This window comes from Anolis carolinensis, unplaced genomic scaffold (assembly GCF_035594765.1).
Source record: "Anolis carolinensis isolate JA03-04 unplaced genomic scaffold, rAnoCar3.1.pri scaffold_7, whole genome shotgun sequence".
Taxonomy (NCBI): Eukaryota; Metazoa; Chordata; class Lepidosauria; order Squamata; family Dactyloidae; genus Anolis; species Anolis carolinensis.
Genome location: NW_026943818.1, coordinates 36099765 through 36117176, shown reverse-complemented (window position 1 = coordinate 36117176; position 17412 = coordinate 36099765). Strand labels below are relative to the sequence as shown.

The 17412-nt window shown below is 45.7% G+C and overlaps 1 long non-coding RNA gene across 1 annotated transcript in view; it reads right to left on the bottom strand.

Moving 5' to 3' along the window:
- LOC134293112 (uncharacterized) overlaps window positions 1-16563 on the bottom strand; it is a 214411-nt gene extending 197848 nt beyond the window's left edge. Inside the window, exon 1 of the long non-coding RNA XR_010000148.1 lies at window positions 16355-16563. This is a non-coding gene — a long non-coding RNA (uncharacterized LOC134293112). The remainder of the gene's footprint in view (window positions 1-16354) is intronic.
- Between the last annotated feature and the right edge of the window lie 849 nt (window positions 16564-17412).

Below are 17412 nucleotides of genomic sequence, written 5' to 3'. Positions count from 1 at the left end.
AGTATTAGGAGTCTTTGGAGGAAATTCAGCTCTAGTTTGTAGTGCGGTTTTCTTGTACTGATTTTTGGACAAGTTATTATTATTATTTCTATCTCAGGGCCCACATTACACCCTGATTTCTCTATGCTTCATAGAGAAAGATAAAATATTGGAGGTCTTTGGGGAAAAGTCACCTTGATTTGGGGGAGTTGTAGTTCACCAACATCCAAAGAGTACTGTGAACCCAAACAACAATGGATCTGGACCAAACTTGGTACACAAACCTGATATGCCGAAATTTGATTCCTGGCGGAGTTTGGTTGTGTGTGTGTGGAACTGACCTTCTTTTCTGGGAATTGTAGTTCACCTACATCCAGAGAACACTGTGAATCCAAACAACAATAGATCTGGACCAAACTTGGTACGCAGACCTGATAAGCCAAAATTTGACTACTGGTGCGTTTTGCTGGGAATTGGTCCGGACATTTTGGATTTGTAAGTACTGGGATGTATAGTTCACCTCCAATCAAGGAATACTCTGAACTCCACCAAAGATGGAATTGGACCAAACTTGGCACACATAGCACACATGACCAGCAAAAAGTATTAGGAGCCTTTGGAGGAAATTCAGCTCTAGTTTGTAGTGTGGTTTTCTTGTACTGATTTTTGTCTGCTGTGCTATTATTATTATTATTATTATTATTATTATTATTATTATTATTTCTATCTCAGGGCCCACATTACACCCTGATTTCTCTATGCTTCGTAGAGAAAGATCAAATATTGGAGGTCTTTGGGGAAAAGTCACCTTGATTTGGGGGAGTTGTAGTTCACCAACATCCAAAGAGCACACTGAACCCCACTTGCAAACTTGCCCAACATCACAAACTTGAAGTCCTGATGGAGCTTCTCAGGGTTAACCTGGCATTATAGGAGTTGTAGTTCACCCACAATTAAAAATGGACTTTTTCAAATAACCTGGGCAACGTCGGGCATCCAAGTTAGTATACATACATATACATATACATACATATATATATATTTGTATGATGCATTTTCTCCTTCAAGGTCGTGACTTAGCTCAGCAGTAAGGATGGCCTTGCTTGGTTTCTCATCGCCGTTTTTAATGATAAAGATATTGCACCGGTGTGACTTATAAGCGCTGTTCGAAGGGATACGGAGTTCGATATATTTGTTTTCCCGGTTGATCTACGGCGGGGAGAGGAAGCCATGCATGAAGTTTATTAAACACGCTTAATTTTCTATCAGTTCCGAGAGCCATCGATCCTGTCCGTAGCAGTGACCCGGCTTATATGCCAATGAAATAATTTAAGAGACAAAGGGAAATATTTGGGGAGAGAAAGAAAAGAACGAAACAAAAATGCAACAAAAGGCTGTGAGGGAATTGTGGAAGATGTGCATTCGGTTCCATGTACAGATCATGCAACACACAACTAATTTGACGATGATGATGAAGAAAATAATAATTATTATATAGAGGTATAAACATACTGGGAGCCCCCGATGGCGCAGCATATTAAAGCGCTGAGCTGTTGAACTTGCAGACCGAAAAGTCGCAGGTTTGAATCTGGGGAGCGGAGTGAGCACCCGCTGTTAGCTCCAGCTTCTGTCAACCCAGCAGTTCGAAAACATGCAAATGTGAGTAGATCGATAGGTACCGCTCCGGTTCCTATCTCAGACGAGCCCCCAGTAATAAATAAATTAGAGGGAGAGGAATAATTGTTTTCATCCAATTGCTGCCAGTTAGAAGGCTAAGCTCCGCCCACTTGGTCTCCTAGCAACCCACTCAGCCCAGGGGACAGGCAGAGTTAGGCCTCACAAATGAGAGTAAATGCATAGGTACTGCTCCGGCGGGAAGGTAACAGCGCTCCATGCAGTCATGCCAGTGGCCACATGACCTTGGAGGTGTCTATGGACAATGCCAGCTCTTCGGCTTAGAAATGGAGATGAGCACAAACCCCCAGAGTCGGACAGGACAAGACTGAATGTCAAGGGAAAACCTTTAACCTTTACTATAAACATACCAATGATTATTATGACACAGGAAGCTGCCCTATGATAGTAAAAGCCTTTTAAAGTCCAGGCTTGTGCCAGAGTCTTTGCAGAGTCTTAAATCCTCATATTGCATAAGCTTTTCTAGTTGCTTCTTGCCGATTCTGCTGTTGCTTGGGATTATATCATTATTACTACTACTACTACTACTACTACTACTACTACTACTACTATTATCAGGGGTCCCCAAACTAAGGCCCATGGGCCGGATGCGGCCCTCCAAGGTCATTGACCTGGCCCCTGTCCTAAACTTTACACTTAGGGTTGACCTAAGTCTACCTGGTCTTTGGAGGTCTCTTTTCTTACTTATGGTCATATGAGATCGTCTAGATGGTCTTTGAAGGTCTCTTTGCTTAGCTACAGCCTTATGAGACCATCTAGATGGCTTTTGGAGGTCACTTTCCTTACCTATGGTCCTATGAGACTGTCTAGAAGGCCTTACCTATGGTTTTAGGATTGTCTAAATGGCCTTTAGGGTTCCCTTTCCTTACCTTTGATCTTATGAAACCATCTAGATGGTCTTTGGAGGTCTCTTTGCTTACCTACGGTCTTATGAGATCGTCTAGATCAGGGGTCACCAAACTAAGGCCCTCCAAAGTCATTGACCTGGCCCCTGTCCTAAACTTTAGTCCTAGGGTTGGCCTAAGTCTACCTGGTCTTTGGAGGTCTCTTTGCTTACCTATGGTCTTATGAGACCATCTAGATGGTCTTTGGAGGTCTCTTTGCTTACCTATGGTCTTATGAGACCATCTAGATGGTCTTTGGAGGTCTCTTTGCTTACCTATGGTCTTATGAGATCGTCTAGATGGTCTTTGGAGGTCTCTTTGCTTACCTATGGTCTTATGAGACCACCTAGATGGTCTTTGGAGGTCCCTTTCCTTACCTATGGTCTTATGAAACCGCCTAGATGGTCTTTGGAGGTCTCTTTGCTTACCTATCGTCTTATGAGATTGTCTAGATGGCCTTTGAGGGCCCCTTTCCTTACCTATGGTCTTATGAAACCATGTAGATGGTCTTTGAGGGTCCTTTTCCTTATCTATGGTCTTCTGATGGCCTGATGAGATAATCTAGATGGCCTTTGAGGGTTCCTTTCCTTACCTTTGGTCTTATGAGGCCATCTAGATGGTTTTTGGAGGTCTCTTTGCTTACCTATGGTCTTATGAGATCATCTAGAATAATAATAATATTATTATATGAAAAGATAGACTGGACAAGTATTGCAACAAGGAAGTCAACTCATGGCATTGCGGTAGATCTCATTTGTGTTCAATGTATTAATTTTGGAACGTCCTCGGTCGCCGAGCTTGCAGGGGGGATGCCGCTACCGCCGTTACAAATAGCAGAGTACATATAAGGCCACGATCCAGATCACGGCGGTGAAGCCCAGGAGGAGATAGTGGACGTGGCCGGGAAGGCACCGGGAGGCCTGCTTTGGAAGGCCCCAGGCGGATCTGCGAGAGTCCGTCCGGCCATCCCAACAGGAGTCCCACTGGCACTCCGGGAGGAGGATGACATACGCCGTGGGGTCGTAATGGAAGATGCGCTTGAGCTGAGTGGAGGCCGAGGCGCCGATGAAGAGTGCCGGGATGTCCACCTCTCGCGCGGCCTCCTCCTCCTCGCTCACCATGGTCACCAGGCTTTCCTTGATGTTGTAGACCACGGCAGCCTGGAAACCAGCCCGCTGGGCGTGGAGGACCTTAGTGGCGAAGGGGCAGCCGTGCCTCCGAATGAGGGCCACAAAGGCCGCCGAAGAGCCGTTGGATGGTGGGGCGACCCGGATGGGACGGCAAGCGTGGATCGGCTCGGCTTCCAGGAGGGAGCCTAGGAGACCCTCGCCGGAGAGCCCGGGCCCGAACCCGGACGGCAGAGCTTCGAAGTCTTGGCTGATGCTGTTGTGGTTGTAGACGGCGCGGACCAAGGCCTCATCGGTGGTGGGACAGAGGAGGATGAGAATGACCAAGACGGCAACATATACTCTGACGTATATGGCATCTAGAAGGCTTCGAAGGGCAACAGACAGATGACACCTCGATTGGATGGTTCCTGGACCATCCATGAAACCAAAGAGTAGATGGTCAAGCCAATCACGAAGGGAAGGGCTGGTGGGAATCACTCACTGGAGTTGTTCTTCTATCTCCTTTCAGAGGCTGATCCCATTTGTCCCATAAGCCTTTGTGATCTCATGACCTCAACTCGCCTCAGTCACTCCCTCAGGCAACCAGCTTGCCAAGCTTTGACCCAGTGACACTTTCAAGACCTCACAACCTCTGAGGATGCCTGCCATAGAGGTGGGTGAAACCACATCTATGGAACACGCCCATAGTCCAACCCTTTGCCCTTCTATAATGTGCCTTCCCAATCTCCGAAAAGGAAGTGAGTGCTCACAAACTCCCAAATGTGTGTCCTCTCTGAAACACGGCCAGTTTCTCACCGACGTCAGTTGACATCATCTGCAGCTGAGGTGGACCTCCTTCGCGCATTCTCCATGCTCCAAGTTGCCAACCATGTTTTACATGCCTCTTATGGGATCACTTCCTGGCGGGCAGCTTCTCAAATCTGAAATTTCATGGGAGTTGTGTTTTTTTGGGAGACTGAAAAAAAGGCCCTTTCATATGACAGCTCTTTTTCCCATGTCCAGAGCAACGTCATGGACTGGAAATGCGGAGAAAGAGAAGAGAAATGAGGAGGCTGATAAAAGGCTTCTAGACCTTTGATCGTCCTTCTCATCCTTTGATCATCCTTCTCAGCCTTTGATCGTCCTGCTTAGCCTTCTCAGCCTTTCAGTTTCGCCTCCATCTCCTCCTTGACTTGTTGAGACCGGAACCGGACACAGGATCATTCCAGGTGAGGCCTAACCAAAGCAGAAGAGACATTTGATCGTCCTTCTCATCCTTTGATCGTCCTTCTCAGCCTTCTCGGCCTTTCAGTTTCGCCTCCATCTCCTCCTTGACTTATTGAGCCCGGAACCGGACACAGGATCATTCCAGGTGAGGCCTAACCAAAGCAGAGGAGACCTTTGATTGTCCTCCTCATACTTCTTGGCCTTTCAGCTTCACCTCCATCTCCTTCTTGACTTCTAGAGTCATCCCTTGATAGTCCTGCTAATCCTTCTTGGCCTTTCGGCTTCGCCTCCATCTTCTCCTTGACTTGTTGAGCCCAGAACCAGACACAGAATCATTCCAGGTGAGGCCTAGCCAAAGCAGAAGAGACCTTTGATCCTCCTTCTCATCCTTTGATTGTCTTTCCCATCCTTCTCGGCCTTTCAGCTTCGCCTCCATCTCCTCCTTGACTTGTAGAGTCCAGAACCGGACACAGGGTAATTCCAGGTGAGGCCTAACCAAAGCAGAAGAGACCTTTGATTGTCCTTCTCATCCTTCTTGGCCTTTCAGCTTCACCTCCATCTCCACCTTGACTTCTAGAGTCATCCTTTGATAGTCCTGCTCATCCTTCTTGGCCTTTCAGCTTCGCCTCCATCTTCTCCTTGATTTGTTGAGCCCAGAACCGGACACAGGATCATTCCAGGTGAGGCCTAACCAAAGCAGAAGAGACATTTGATCCTTCTTCTCATTCTTTGATCATCCTTCTCAGTTTCGCCTCCATCTCCTCCTTGACTTGTAGAATCCAGAACTGGACACAGGATCATTCCAGGTGAGGCCTAACTAAAGCAGAAAAGACCTTTGATTGTCCTTCTCGTCCTTTCAGCTTCACCTCCATCTCCTCCTTGACTTGTTGAGCCCGGAACCGGACACAGGATCATTCCAGGTGAGGCCTAACTAAAGCAGAAGAGACCTTTGATCGTCCTCCTCGTCCTTCTTGGCCTTTCAGCTTCACCTCCACCTCCTCCTTGACCTGTAGAGTCCAAAACCGGACACAGGGTCATTCCAGGTGAGGCCTAACCAAAGCAGAAGAGACCTTTGATTGTCCTTCTCATCCTTTCATCTTCACCTCCATCTCCTCCTTGACCTGTAGAGTCCAAAACCGGACACAGGGTCAATCCAGGTGAGGCTTAACTAAAGCAGAAGAGACATATGATCATCCCTCTCATCCTTGGATCATCCTTCTTGTCCTCCTTGGCCTTTCAGCTTCACCTCCATCTCCTTGGTTGAGTCCCACCCCGTGTTCTAACAAGCACCTCAGGGGAGGTATACAGAGACTCAGCCCTGTCTCGCACTCTTAGGAGGTGGCCCCGCCCCCACTCCTAGCCCTGCCCTTTAGTCCTAAAAGGCCTCTCAGGAGAGGTATAGAGGCCCAGCCCTGTCTCGGGCTCTTGGAACGAGGCCCCGATTCCTTTCGTATGGACTCTTTGGCCCCAATACACAAAAACGGGAGACTGTGCTCTCTGGTCTCAAGCAGTTTTCCTTTTCGTTTGACGTCTCCTGCATGCCGTACTTCCATCCCGGAGCCAACCGTTGTCGCCTGCCAATGCGCATCCCCCCTCCTCTCCTCTCGGAATTAGGAAGCCAAAGATGGCGCGGGGACTAATCCAGGGCCACCATGTGCAGGGATGGGATAAGGAGCAGGAGCCACCCGTCTGTGAGAGAAATAAAACTTGGCCACAGCACCAGCCAAAACGATCCTAGTTCCGAAATTGGCGAGGGCCGCCTGTGTGCAGAGAAGTGGCAGCGGAGAGAACGAACGTGCAAGGCCGCTGCCTTGGTTACTGATTTTTTTCCACCCAGTTTCCAAAATTTATTTATTTTAAGAACAGCCGTGTCGCTGAAAGCACGAAGTGTGCTGCAAACAAATCCTTGCTTCCTTGCCTTGGAAAGTGCGTGTGTGGCGTGTGGTGAGCGCACCTCCTCTAGAGTAAGACAGAACTTGCCTCCTTGCCTTGGAGAGAGAGTGTGTGGTGTGCAGCCTGACTGCAGCTGAGCGACTCCTCTAGATTAAGAAACAGAACTTGCCCCCTTGCCTTGGAGAGAGTGTGTGTGATGTGAAGCCTGCCTACAGCCGAGCACCTCCTCTAGAGTAAGAAACAGAATTTGCCTCCTTGCCTTGGGGAGTACATGTGTATCGTGCTGCCTGCCTGCAGCTGAGCATCTCCTCTAGAGTAAGAAACAGAACTTGCCTCCTTGCCTTGGGGAGTGTGTGTGTGGCATGCAGCCTTCCTGCAGCCGAGCGCCTCCTCTAGAGTAAGAAACAGAACTTGCCTCCTTGCCTTGGGGAGTGTGTGTGTGGCATGCAGCCTGCTTGCAGCTGAGCACCTCCTCTAGAGTAAGAAACAGAACTTGCCCCCTTGCCTTGGAGAGAGTGTGTGTGATGTGAAGCCTGCCTACAGCCGAGCACCTCCTCTAGAGTAAGAAACAGAACTTGCCTCCTTGCCTTGGGGAGTGTGTGTGTGGCATGCAGCCTGCTTGCAGCTGAGCACCTCCTCTAGAGTAAGAAACAGAATTTGCCTCCTTGCCTTGGGGAGTGTGTGTGTGGCATGCAGCCTGCTTGCAGCTGAGCACCTCCTCTAGAGTAAGAAACAGAACTTGCCCCCTTGCCTTGGAGAGAGTGTGTGTGATGTGAAGCCTGCCTACAGCCGAGCACCTCCTCTAGAGTAAGAAACAGAACTTGCCTCCTTGCCTTGGGGAGTGTGTGTGTGGCATGCAGCCTGCTTGCAGCTGAGCACCTCCTCTAGAGTAAGAAACAGAATTTGCCTCCTTGCCTTGGGGAGTACATGTGTATCGTGCTGCCTGCCTGCAGCTGAGCATCTCCTCTAGAGTAAGAAACAGAACTTGCCTCCTTGCCTTGGGGAGTGTGTGTGTGGCATGCAGCCTTCCTGCAGCCGAGCGCCTCCTCTAGAGTAAGAAACAGAACTTGCCTCCTTGCCTTGGGGAGTGTGTGTGTGGCATGCAGCCTGCTTGCAGCTGAGCACCTCCTCTAGAGTAAGAAACAGAACTTGCCCCCTTGCCTTGGAGAGAGTGTGTGTGATGTGAAGCCTGCCTACAGCCGAGCACCTCCTCTAGAGTAAGAAACAGAATTTGCCTCCTTGCCTTGGGGAGTACATGTGTATCGTGCTGCCTGCCTGCAGCTGAGCATCTCCTCTAGAGTAAGAAACAGAACTTGCCTCCTTGCCTTGGGGAGTGTGTGTGTGGCATGCAGCCTTCCTGCAGCCGAGCGCCTCCTCTAGAGTAAGAAACAGAACTTGCCTCCTTGCCTTGGGGAGTGTGTGTGTGGCATGCAGCCTGCTTGCAGCTGAGCACCTCCTCTAGAGTAAGAAACAGAATTTGCCTCCTTGCCTTGGGGAGTACATGTGTATCGTGCTGCCTGCCTGCAGCTGAGCATCTCCTCTAGAGTAAGAAACAGAACTTGCCTCCTTGCCTTGGGGAGTGTGTGTGTGGCATGCAGCCTTCCTGCAGCTGAGCATCTCCTCTAGAGTAAGAAACAGAACTTGCATCCTTGCCTTGGGGAGTGTGTGTGTGGCATGCAGCCTTCCTGCAGCCGAGCGCCTCCTCTAGAGTAAGAAACAGAACTTGCCTCCTTGCCTTGGGGAGTGTGTGTGTGGCATGCAGCCTGCTTGCAGCTGAGCACCTCCTCTAGAGTAAGAAACAGAATTTGCCTCCTTGCCTTGGGGAGTACATATGTATCGTGCTGCCTGCCTGCAGCTGAGCATCTCCTCTAGAGTAAGAAACAGAACTTGCCTCCTTGCCTTGGGGAGTGTGTGTGTGGCATGCAGCCTGCTTGCAGCTGAGCACCTCCTCTAGAGTAAGAAACAGAATTTGCCTCCTTGCCTTGGGGAGTACATGTGTATCGTGCTGCCTGCCTGCAGCTGAGCATCTCCTCTAGAGTAAGAAACAGAACTTGCCTCCTTGCCTTGGGGCGTGTGTGTGTGGCATGCAGCCTTCCTGCAGCTGAGCATCTCCTCTAGAGTAAGAAACAGAACTTGCCTCCTTGCCTTGGGGAGTGTGTGTGTGGCATGCAGCCTTCCTGCAGCCAAGCGCCTCCTCTAGAGTAAGAAACAGAATTTGCCTCTTTGCCTTGGGGAGTGTGTGTGTGGCATGTAGCCTGCCTGCAGCCGACCGCTTCCTCTAGAGTAAGAAACAATTTGCTTCCTTGCCTTGGAGAGTGCGTGTGTGTCGTGTGGTGAGCACGCCTCCTCTAGAGTAAGACAGAATTTGCTTCCTTGCTTTAGAGAGTACATGTGTGGCATGCAGCCTGCCTGCAGCTGAGCGCCTCCTCCAGAGGAAGAAAAAACTTGCTTCCTAGCCTCGGAGAATACATGTGTGGCATGCAGCCTGCCTGCAGCCGAGCGCCTCTTCTAGAGTAAGATACAGAACTTGCCTCCTTGCCTTGGGGAGTGTGTGTGACATGGAGCCTGCATGCAGCCGAGCGCCTCCTCTAGAGTAAGAAATAGAATTTCCTCCTTGCCTTGGAGAGTGCCTGTGTGGCGTGTGTTGAGCGCCTCTCCTCTAGAGTAGCGAAACAGCTACGAAGCCTTAAAGCACATGCCAGTGCCTGCAGCTGAGCACCTCTCCTCTAGAGTAGAATTGAAGCATCTCAAAAAAGTGGGTTATGATGGCATTGAGCCATCCTAATTTACCCCGATTCTTCCTTCTTCTTCTTCTTTGACCCTAGAAATGCTAGGATCCGAGGAAGAGCAAGGAAGAAATGGCACGGCAGCGCCGCTTGTCCAGATGTTCAAGGCTCCCTGCTTGCCTTCGAAACCTCTTGCCACCCTGCCTCCAATTTGCACCCTCCGTCTGCCTGGCGAAGGCGGCAAGCGGTTGTTTGCCGGTGCTAATGAGCAATTAATTAGATCTCGCCGCACCCCCCGCTGAGAAGGAGGTCTCGTCCCATCGTGCGAGCTGAGGGCCCCGTCGCCTTGCAAAACAAGCAGAGAACAAGGAGAGGAGCAGGAGAGCAGAGTGAAGAAAGGCGAGGCGAGCAAAAACAGATGCCGCTCAGGAAGTGGATGTCGCCGAACGGCAACAACAACAAAACTGGGAACACAATGTTTTAAGGGTCGGTGCCATCGGGGCTCCCAAGGCAGCTGGCGGCTTCTTCTGAATCCATGCTGGATTTGAAAGCCTGGAGATAATGAGCTCTCCATGGTGCTGAGCCTATTCCGGAGGGTGAGATTCAGCACCACGGAGAACTCCATGCAAGTCCGGGATGGACTACCAGCACTAATGACACCACCCAAGCCCTCCCGACAGATGACCATCCAGCCTTGGCTTTCTTGGATGATGATTATCATCATCATCATCATCATCATCATCATCATCATCATCAATAGAACCATAGAATCCTAGAGTTGGAAGAGAACCCAAAGGCCATCCAGTCCAATCCCTTTTGCCAAGCATGGAGACACCACCCAAACCCTCCCAACAGATGGCCATCCAGCCTCGGCTTTTGATGATGATGATGATGATGATGATGATGATGATGATGATGATCATCATCATCATCATCATCATCATCATCATCATCAATAGAACCATAGAATCCTAGAGTTGGAAGAGACCCCAAAGGCCATCCAGTCCAATCCCATTTTGCCAGACATGGAGACACAATCCAAGCCCTCCAAACAGATGGCCATCCAGCCTTGTTTGTTATCATTATCATTATCATTATCATCAATAGAACCATAGAATCCTAGAGTTGGAAGAAACCCCAAAGGCCATCCAGTCCAACCTCCTTGGCCAGGCACCATCCAAGCCCTCCCGACAGATGGCCATCCAGCTTCGGCTTGTTATGATGATGATGATGATGATTATCATCATCATCATCACCATCATCATCAATAGAACCACAAAATCCTAGAGTTGGAAGAGACCCCAAAGGCCATCCAGTCCAACCCCCTTTGCCAGGCATGAAGACACCATCCAAGCCATCCCAACAGATGGCCATCCAGACTCCTCTGCTTGTTGTTGCTGTGTTATTGTCAATGGAACCACAGAATCCTAGAGCTGGGAGAGACCCCAAGGCCATCCAGTCATTACCATTATCATTATCATTATTATTATCAAGAGATTCATAGAATTCTAGAGTTGGAAGGCAGGGAGACACCATCCAAACACTCCCGACAGATGGCCATCCAGCTTCTGCTTGTTCTCATTATCATAACTATTATTATTGTCAATACAACCATAGAATCCAAAAGTTGGAAGAGACCCCAAAGGCCATCCAGTCCTTACCATTATCATCATTATTATCAAGAGATTCATAGAATCCTAGAGTTGGAAGAGACCTCAAAGTCCATCCAGTCCAACTCCTTCTGCCAGGCATGGAGACACCATCCAAACCCACCCAAAAGATGGCCATCCAGCTTCTGCTTGTTATCATCATTACTATTATTGTCAATAGAACCACAGAATCCAAGAGTTGGAAGAGACCCAAAGGCCATCCAGTCATTATCATTATCATTATTATCAATAGAGTCACATAATCCTAAAGTTGAAAGCAACCCTCAAAATCTAGGTTAGTCTATATCAATATAGATTAGCGTCGAACAAAAGCATCTGGGTTTGAAAAAGGACAAAATAAATGATATGACTTGTATTAATTGCCACCTGTCCAGGTTTCTTGCATTTTTTCCAATTTCAAAACGGAAAGTAGGACATTAATAATAATAATAATAATAATAATAATAATAATAATAATAATAATAATATAATTGTATGGGAGGTTCTATCCAAGTGGGGATTCGAACTCTGGATTTTTGGAGTCTTACTCTAAGACTCAATAATGCATGGGCAAGATATTATTATTATTATTATTATTATTATTAATTGATTGGGAGGTTTAGGCCAAGTAGGGATTTGAACCCTAGACATTTGGCGTCTGCACTCAATACAGCATGGGTCAGATATTATTATTGGTATTTATTATTATTATTATTATTATTATTATTATTATTATTATTATTATTAATTGATTGGTATGTTTAGGCCAAGTAGGGATTTGAATACTAGACATTTGGCGTCTGCATTCAATACAGCATGGGTCAGGTATTATTATTAACATTTTATTATTATTATTATTATTATTATTATTATTATTATTATTATTAATAATAATATAATAATAATAACAACAACCCAGGACTTTTGGAATCCTGCTCTAACACTCAACATACAGCCTTGATTGCAACCATGATGAAGAAGTAATTTCTCATATATATATATATGAAATCTGTCTATTCTTTATCCTTCCCCAAACATAAAGCACAAGTTGATACTCTCGGATCCCAATGCACTTTGGAAGAAATATCAATCCAAATGGCACATAATCCGTGAGCAAAGTTCACAACAATTCTGGGACTGAAACTCTTATTAAAGTTTGTCATGCCGAGAGCAAGAGAAAAAGGGAGAGATTGCACGAGTTTTCTCTCTGATATTTCTGAAATTAACCAGATTTGTTCCTTTTGATGAAACTTGGCCTGTTAATGAACAGATGTGTCTACTCTGAAATGCACCCCATTGAAATGAATGGGACTTAGACCCAGATATGGGATTGTAACCTGGCAGTGAGATACTCTCCAACTGCCACTTTGGCTCCAAGCTGTAACTGTCACTTTGGCTCCGCCCACATTGTCATTGTTGTGGAAAAAACTGAAGGGACAACTATGCTGTAGAATGAATCCCAGTCTCTCTTGGAAGTTAGATAACTCATTCAGAGTGGGTGCGACTATTATGCGAGGAAAAAAATATGCCTTCAATCAATTTGACGATTGTCATTGTTGTGGAAAACATTGAAGGGGTGACTATGCTGTAGAATGAATCCCAGTCTCTCTTGGAAGTTAGATAACTCAATCAGAGTGGGTGCGACTATTATGCAAGGAAAAAAATGCAAGGAATCTGTGGAAGGTCCTGGCTTTGGGGGGAGGGGAGAACTCTTGTCTGTTGGAGGGCAGTTTGAATGATAATAATTAATCATCTTGATTAGCATTAAATGGCCTTGCAAGCTTGGGAAAATCCTTTGTTCAGAGTCGTTAGCTGCTCCTGATTGATTCATGTCTGGAATTTTTCAACAGACAAGACTTATATATCCCACAGATATATAAACCTTCCTTGCTTAGTTTCTCCATATACCTCGCAACCTCTGAGGATGCCTGCCATAGATGTGGGCGAAACGTCAGGAGAGAATGCTTCTGGACCACGGCCAGACAGTCCAGAAAATTCACACCAACGATTCCGGCCCTGAAACCTTGGACAGCACATCAACATTTTTTTATCAGAGCAGAAAAGCTCTGAAGAGTCTCAGAAGTGAATGCGGAACCAAACCCGGCTCCTTCCAGCCCTCGACAGGATGTAATTAATCCTCGGCTTTGGTTTCAGCAATCTTTATTTGCGGGGTTGAAACGAGCCTTTCTCTCGGCGCGGGCGTTCCTTATCCACGCTATGCAAACACACGTTTCCCTCTCGCCTCCCAATTACATCTCGACACAACACGCGCTGCCGAGGGGACACTCGGCTGTGGGCGCCTTATCGCCAAGAATGCAGCTTTGCCTCCATTGATTTCCTCTTCCTTCTTCTTCTTTTACGATGTAAAAGAGCCTCCTTGGACTGGCAACTCATGTTCGAGACAATGTCACTCGCTGATCGGAGGAGATATGCACAATTTCTTCATCTAATATAGTCTCCGACTAAGAGAGCGATGAGATCAAAGCTAGAGATGCAATTGAGATCCTCACAACCTCTGAGGATGCCTGCCATAGATGTGGGCGAAACGTCAGGAGAGAATGCTTCTGGAACATGGTCAGACAGCCTGGAAACATACAGCAACCCTGTGATTCCGGCTATGAAAGCCTTCGACAACACATCATCATCATCATCATCATTATCTGGATCCGACACTTCTGAACGAACAAGAAAGGTCTATAGAGTCCACAACAATGGCGGTCATCCATTTTTTTTTCTCGCATAATAGTCGCACCCATTCTGATTGAGTTATCTAACTTCCAAGACAGACTGGGATTCATTCTACAGCGTAGTTGCCCCTTCAATATTTTCCACAACAACGAGAGTCGTCAAATTGATTGAAGGCATATTTTTCCTCGCATAATAGTCGCACCCACTCTGATTGAGTTATCTAACTTAATTCATTCTACAGCATAGTTGCCCCTTCAATGCTTTCTTCTCAATTGCTGGAAGCTTTAGTGTCGACCACCTCTGAGGGTGCCTGCCATAGATGTGGACGAAACGTCAGGAGAGAATACTCCTGGAACATGGCCAGACAGCCCAGAAAACACACAACAACCCTGTGATTCCAGCTATGAAAGCCTTCGACAACACATTATTATTATTGTTATTATTATTATTGTTATTATTATTATCATCATTATTATTATTATCTTGATCCGGCGTTTCTGAACGGACAAGAAAGATCTATAGAACGGTCGTCAAATTGATTGAAGGCATATTTTTTTCCTCGCATAATAGTCACACCCACTCTGATTGAGTTATCTAACTTCCAAGAGAGACTGGGATTCATTCTACAGCATAGTTGCCCCTTCAATGTTTTCCACAACAATGACAGTCGTCAAATTGATTGAAGGCACATTTTTTCCTTGCATAATAGTCGCCCCCACTCTGATTGAGTTATCTAACTTCCAAGAGAGACTGGGATTCATTCTACAGCATAGTTGCCCCTTCAATGTTTTCCACAACAATGACAGTCGTCAAATTGATTGAAGGCACATTTTTTCCTTGCATAATAGTCGCCCCCACTCTGATTGAGTTATCTAACTTCCAAGAGAGACTGGGATTCATTCTACAGCATAGTCGCCCCTTCAATGTTTTCCACAACAATGACAGTCGTCAAATTGATTGAAGGCACATTTTTTTTCCTTGCATAATAGTCGCCCCCACTCTGATTGAGTTATCTAACTTCCAAGAGAGACTGGGATTCATTCTACAGCATAGTCGCCCCTTCAATGTTTTCCACAACAATGACAGTCGTCAAATTGATTGAAGGCATATTTTTTCCTTGCATAATAGTCGCCCCCACTCTGATTGAGTTATCTAACTTCCAAGAGAGACTGGGATTCATTCTACAGCATAGTCGCCCCTTCAATGTTTTCCACAACAATGACAGTCGTCAAATTGATTGAAGGCACATTTTTTTTCCTTGCATAATAGTCGCCCCCACTCTGATTGAGTTATCTAACTTCCAAGAGAGACTGGGATTCATTCTACAGCATAGTCGCCCCTTCAATGTTTTCCACAACAATGACAGTCGTCAAATTGATTGAAGGCACATTTTTTCCTTGCATAATAGTCGCCCCCACTCTGATTGAGTTATCTAACTTCCAAGAGAGACTGGGATTCATTCTACAGCATAGTCACCCCTTCAATGTTTTCCACAACAATGACAGTCGTCAAATTGATTGAAGGCATATTTTTTTCCTCGCATAATAGTCGCACCCACTCTGATTGAGTTATCTAACTTCATTCATTCTGCAGCTTAGTTGCCCCTTCAATGTTTTCTTCTCAATTGCTGGAAGCTTTGGTGTCGACAACCTCTGAGGGTGCCTGCCATAGACGTGGGCGAAACGTCAGGAGGGAATACTCCTGGAACATGGCCAGACAGCCCGGAAAACACACAACAACCCAATAATAATAATAATAATAATAATACTTTATTTATATACCGCCCTCTCTCCTCACGGGACTCAATACAATCCACATAACAAAAACAGAACCATACAATTTAACAATAATACAAGCAATAAACATAAAAACACAACATACGATCCAACAATCTATATATAGAAAAATGTAATGTGTGTTTTTCCCATGGAGTAAACAACAAAACCACTGAACCAAATCACACCAAATTTGGCCACAAAAGACATAGTCATCCCATCTATGTCTTTCAATTAAAAAAACCTAGAAAAATAAAGTCCAAATTACAGAGGACGAGGAAGAGCCGTTCTCCCCCGGCTGCCAGTCAGAAGGGTAGGCCCCGCCCCCTTTAGATCCCATCCCCTTCATGTCATAGCAAACCCCTCAGCCACAATGGCGCCCAGGGGCAGGCAGGGTTCACTTAGGCCTCTTCCACTTTACCTATAAAATATTATCTGATTTGAACTGGATTATATAGCAGTGTAGACTCAAGGCCCTTCCAGACACCCCATTCCATAACCGGAAGCATACCTTCATTACATTGCAAGAGACTGTGAGGGAGAAGTTCGACTTAACTCAGACATCTCAAACTCATAACATCCAAGGGTTAATATCTTTCAGCATTTCGAGACTTTGCTATCTCTATCAGCAGCCATTACAGAGCTGTAAGCATCCATTTAGACCGTAATGGGGAATAACGGGCATCCATTGAAATCATAATGGGAAATATATCTATTTGTTCCTCTTACCAGCAGCATCCATCAGCATGTCTGGCCGGTTGATCGGTGGTCAGCCTGTATCAATGACAAAAAGCGAGATGACCATTTGTCAGCGACCGATACAACGGGTGAATAGGACAGCAGTATCGATTTGTTAGTTATTTATTTCGTAGATGTCTTCCCATAAGGTCTAATCATCGACATGTTGAAAAAAAATTCAATCACAAGACCGAAATGATTCTAAATAAATATTACAAATGAGTCGATGTGTCTCAACGGGTGCGTCTACACTGTGGAATTAATGCAGTTTGGCGCCAAACGATTCGAGAATACGGACAAACAAAAACACAAAACAAAACGAGAATACGGACAAAACAACAAAACTTTATTTATATACTGCTCATAGTAAGCATTCTCTACTGAAGTCAAAACAGCAACATGTATCTACCTCCACTGAGGTCTGATATAAATAAGCATCCACCTCCACTGAAGTGTAAAGCAGACTGAATACAAAACGGAGTCCTGAGTCTGAACATGCTCAGAACTCTAGGACCTCCAACTGCACAATGGGATGGACTGTTTCAAAGGCAAGCAGTTACTGTATATACTCAAATATAAGCCTAGTTTTTCAGCCCTTTTTTAGGACTAAAAAAATATCTCGTCTTATACTCGGGTGAGGGTCCTGGTGGGCTTATATTCAGGTCGGCTTATACTCAGGTATATATGGTATATTTATTATTTTTCTCTATTATTATTGGTATTGTTACATTTATTATTTTACTCTATATAAATAAATATTTAATATTAAATAAAAATAGAGTAAAATAAATGTAAAAGTAACAACAATAAAAGAGTAAAATAATAAATGCAATAATAATAATTAATAGAGTAAAATAATAAATGTAACAATACCAATAATAATAGAGAAAAATAATATATTATTGCATTTGTCATTTTACTCTATTATTGTTGTTACTTTTACATTTATTTTACTCTATTTTTATTATTACAGTAGAGTCTCGCTTATCCAACATAAATGGGCCGACAGAACGTTGGATAAGCAAATACATTGGATAATAAGGAGGGAT